The sequence below is a fragment of the Triticum dicoccoides genome, chromosome 4A, assembly GCF_002162155.2.
Source record: "Triticum dicoccoides isolate Atlit2015 ecotype Zavitan chromosome 4A, WEW_v2.0, whole genome shotgun sequence".
Classification (NCBI taxonomy): Eukaryota; Viridiplantae; Streptophyta; class Magnoliopsida; order Poales; family Poaceae; genus Triticum; species Triticum dicoccoides.
Genome location: NC_041386.1, coordinates 716,398,645 through 716,404,303, shown reverse-complemented (window position 1 = coordinate 716,404,303; position 5,659 = coordinate 716,398,645).

Here is a 5,659-nt window from a genome sequence, read left to right as displayed (position 1 = left end):
ACGGCTTCAGGCATAGTTCCTCAGATTTGTATAGGTAGTATGTTTGGTGGTTGGTTATTCACCATTAGAAACGGTTTTGTTATGGTCTTCGTGCAAATTACAGTTGCCGGACATGTGAGTTGGTCCTAAAGTGTCCTCCCGAAGATTCTTTGAGGATTTGTGGTGTGAGGGCTACGTGAGGACGGCCTCAAGAGGAATCGAACTCCGGACCTCTCAGTAACAAGGTCCTGTAAATTGCCATGCGAGCTAATAATTCCGACTGTCTGATTTGCAGCGCTAATATCTAAAAATAACAACAGTGCCAGAACACTTTTTGATTCTGTTCGAACAAATCTTGGAAATTATGAACAATTTTAAGGTAAGTAGTGTTTCAAAGTTTGAACATTTGTCAAACAACGCGAACAAATTTTGAAACTCCAAACAAATTTTTTGAATATGTGAACAATTTTAAAAATAGGAACCTTTTTTTTCAAAATTTCTGATTTTTTTGAAAACCTGAACATTTATTGAATCTGCGAACAATTTTTTGAAAATGCGAACAAATTTTTGAAAAACACGAACAATTTTTGAAAAATGGGAACAAATGTGAAATTCCAAAAAAATGAAAAATTGAACAAATTTGAAAACGCGAACACTTTTTGAAAATCACGGACAAAATTTGATAACACCATCAAAATTTTGTACATTTTTCGAAATGAATGAATTTTTTTTGAATCCTGAAAAAAAATTCGAACATTTTTTTAAAACCAAACAAAGTATTGAATATGCTGAACTTTTTTTAAATTGCAATTTTATAAAACAAAAAATAAAAGAAAGAAAGAAACAGAAAAACAAAAACGAAAAAACGCGGAAAAAGAGATAATAGACGCCCTCTTGCACAGTATGACACTAGCGTTGTCAAGCTCCAGTGGCTAGCAACCCACCTCCACGAGTGGGAGGTCTGAGGTTCGATTCCTCGCTCTCTCTGGTTTTTTGGGATTTTCTCTGTAGGAAGCATCCGTCATGGGCCGGCCCGCGAATGATCAATGGGTGTGCGGCAGGTCGACACTTTGCCGCATCATGCGGCGAATAGGGATTTTCGTTTTTCACGCCCCAACCCAAAATCATTACCAACCATATCAAGCCGGATCTAACTCTCCCGTGCCACACAACTACGGCCCAATACGGCCTCTTGCACCCCACTGCCCACATGACATAAAGCTTCCTATCCACCGATTGTTGACTTGTGCAAGCCATGCTACCAAACAAGCCTGACTAACATATGTGGACCAAGATGATACCCAACTACCAACACAGTCAAAAAACACCATGGAATCGCTAAATGGCAACCCCCTTGGCACAACTGCACATAGATATGGGTGGATTAATGAGCTGCTCAGCTCGTTAAGGCTTTGGCTCGTTAAGCTCGTTTAGCTTAACGAGCAAAAAAATCCTGCTCACCTCTATTCGTTTAAAGCTTGTTAAGCTCATGGGTGCTTGTTAACCGACTGCAATGTGTTACGTCCTACTGGATGAGATTTTGGGTCTAATTTTTACAAGGGAATATAATTACTTAAGGAGGAGGTACGCTAGTTTGTTGCCTCCTATAGCTTGGTATTGGCTGGTTAGATTGAGTAGATGGGTTGAGATGTCATGAAATTTTATCATGTAAGATAATAATATGTGTTGTCCTGTACTAACGAGCTTACGAGCTGCTTGTTAAACTTGTCAGCTCGTTTGTTAAGCTCGTTAAGTTTAACGAGCTGAAATCAGTGATTGGCTATGTTCATTAAAAGCGAGCTATGAGCTTAATGAGCTGAGCTATCGAACACTCATTAAGCTCATGAGCTATGAGCTTTTGATCAAACCCGATACATGGATGTTGTCCTGGCTACTGTATGCCAATCAACCTACCAATGCTACCCCAAAACACCATCCTATAATTACCGCCTTGAGTGAAGTGGAGCGAAGAAAACCAACCCTCGTTCTTAGTCCGCGAGGGTCATTGCCACTATGGCGTAGCCTGTAAATAGTGATGTTATGGTCTTGTTAGGGGTAGGTTCTATCATACTAACCAGGCGGAGCGACTTGGGGGCAGGGGATTGCAGAAATTCCATACATAAACTTTGAGATGGCGAGGTTGTGCTTTTGGGTTAGACAATATGATTGATTCACTCTTTTGCATAACACTATTCAAACCCCGTATATATAGAGAGTGTATGGACAATCATTGATAATCCACATTATATTTTTATGACATTTACTCAATATTTTGTTAGTAAAGACTATGGCCATTGGCCTCGAATCCAAGCTGCCTTTGTAAGCCAAAACAAGGAGTGCAAATAGAATCTAGTAATAGTAGTCCCTAAATCTGGAGATTGAAGTTAATGAGGATGGGCTCGCTGGAGCCCTTTTTTCAAATGATTAAAAACAATGATGTTTTCAAGTTTTAAAAAAAAAGGCAGACAAAATCTGTGAGAACTTGTACATATTCGCAACGGATCTGTCAAATTTCATTAAAAATTATTGTGATTTGCAAGCTACACACACACAAAAAAAATCCCAGCCCAATAAAAAGAAAAGGCACATTTTCATGTACGAATTTGGTTTTTTTTTTCTACACCACGTATGAAAGTATGTTGTTATGAAAATTTCCTTGAACGTGTTACATATGTATTTGTGTATGTACAATTGTTTTCGACTTTTTTGTGATGTGAAAATATGTTTTTTTTGATCTCTAATGAGCCCGTCCTCATTTTGCATTTTGCGCCATTTCGGGGCGCTCACACCTCATACGTTCCCTTTTCTAATGGGTGTCCCATGTACTATCGCTTTACATTGGTGCTCCAAACCGGTTCTGAAGCTTCTAGAAGCTTTCGTCTAGTTTCGTGAAGCTTCTAGAAGCTTTCGAGCGATTTGTTTTTGTTTTTTTTCATGTTTTTATATTTCTTCTTCTTTTTTGTTTTGTTTTATTTTATAATTTTAAATTTCGTCATTTTTTCAAATATGAGAACTTTTCAAATTATTGATTTTTTTCTCAAATTATTGAAATTTACAAATTCATGAGTTTTTAAATATGTGAACATTTTTTAATTCATAAATATTTCCCAAATTCATGAAGTTTTTAAAATTCTTGGTTTTAGTTCGAGAAAACTAGGGTTTAAATTTCAATAGCAATTAAAGTTAGGTCAAACACGACATAAGATTGATGCAATGATGATTTAAATTATATGTTCATTAATAAAATTGTCATTGTACTCCTACAATCTCACATCATCATATATTATTACTCCCTCCAATCCATATTGCTTGTCACTCAAATGGATGTATCTAGCGCTGAAACATGTCTAGATACATCCGTTTGAGCGATAAGTAATATGGATCGGAGGGGTACATACTTTCTCTGTTTTATTATGCAGTGTGTACATATTTTTCTAAAAGTAAAGATTTGCAAACTTTGGCCAAGTTTATAAAAAATATGTACATCTACAATACCAACTAAACATCACTAGGTATATCATGAGACATACTCATACTGTTGTTATCTAAACTTGGTCAAACTCTACATTGGTTGTCTGAGGGTGTACGATACGGAGAACTATGCATATTGGTGTTCTTATATAAAAGTCAACCTTCGTAAATTATGACCAAGTGTTTAGAGAAATTATCCAGACCTACAGTACCAAATATATACAATAAGAAAAGATATTTCATAATGAATTTAATGTTATGGATTTGGTAGTCTAGACAATTATTAAGTTTTCTATAAATTTGGTTAAAAAAATCAATTCTTGACTTAATAAAATCACTATAGATCAAATGGAGGAAGTACTTTTGGCAGCTCTAAATATGCAGTGGCGATCAAAGTTAATTCTGGTAGTACATATTTTAAGTAGTAGGAAATGTGGATCCAAATTATTTGTCACTCAAATGGATGTATCTAGCACTGAAGTACGTCTAGATACATCCATGTTTGAGCGACAAGTAATATGGATCGGTGGGAGTACATACTTTCTCTGTTTTATAATGCAGTGTGTACATTTTATTCTAAATGTAAAGATTTGCAAAGTTTGGCCAAGTTAAAAAAAAATGTGTACATCTACAATAGCAAATAAATATCACTAGAGATATATCATGAGGAATACTCATATTGTTGTTATTTAAAGTTGGTCAAACTCTACATTGCTTGACTTTTATAAAAATCTGTACACACTATATTATTGACAGAGGGTGTACGATATGGACAACTATGCACATTGGTGTTCTTATAAAAGTCAACCTCTGTAAATTATGACCTAGTGTTTAGAGAAATTATCCACACCTACAATACCGAATATAAACTATATGAAAATATATTTCATAATGAATTTAATGTTATGGATTTGGTAGTGTAGACAATGGTTAAGTTTTCTATAAATTTGGTTAAAAAAATTCATTTCTTGACTTAATAAAATTACTATAATTCAAATGGAGGAAGTTATTTTTGGCAGCTCTAAATATGTATTGGCACATCTTTTAAGTAGAAGAAAGTAGAGATGTACCTCTTGTCTTTGAGAAGCTCCTTGAGCGTTTTACCGAAAAAGGCTTTCGCCCCGCTTTATAGATAAAGCACACCGCCACAAAACACACAACCCCAACAGACAATTTACGAAGGTTCTGTTGACTTTTATAAATGAATGTTATAAAGGAAGAAGGCCGCAGCATGGCCAATCCCTGAAATGCATATCAATTTTCACTGTTATAGTAATAATAATTCTTTATGCTATAACATGGCAATTATTTTTTGTTAGTATGGCAAATCTCTGTTATAACATTGCAAATCTCACCATCATAGCATGGCAATTACTGAAATGTTTCCAGGAAGTGATTTTTTTAATGAAACCCTAGCTCTTTGGTGGTGCCATTTGCTCGAATGAGCATCCCAGGGCAAATGATCGTTCACGCCAGGGAAACCAGGGAGGGCACATGAGGTCCATAGTTAATATATGAGATGTGTAATATAAAATTCATAGCATTTTGAACTCTTTTCATATATGAATTCAATGGTATACTTTTTGTGATATAGAACTCGCAATTTATTGAACTTATTGATGATCAAAGAAAGTCAGAAAATATGTATTAGCTATGTCCTATATATCCGGATGGAGGGAGTACCAAGAGTACAACTGTGAAGAGAAAAAATATATTGAAAATTATAGAAAGGAAAGCTTTTGATCACTGTTCCAATGGACCATTCCCCATTTCAATCAAGGTCTTTGCGCCCCTTAGGTCATCACCACCCCGCCTCTTGATGTGCACCGCGAACAGGTGGAGAAGACCTTCGGAACCGTGCCTCTTGCAACACTTGCATGATGCTCGCACAAGTCATCTGAAGTTACTGCACAATTGGACTATTTCCCAGGCATGTCTTCTTCGAGGGATGATGTTGCTGCCGATGCCGATGTGATGCTAGGGCATCTTCAACCGCCAAACCATATACGACCTATCTAGCAAATCGCATGTCTATTTTGCTCAATACTATTTTTGTACGATTTTCATGTTAAACCTGATATAGGATAACCGCTAGGTTTATGTAATCGTACCCAATCTATTGGATGGATCATGGCACATAACATTTAACCGACTAGAAACAACACATTGAGAACCAATCTACCGAATATGCCCTAAAACTCGCAACTAC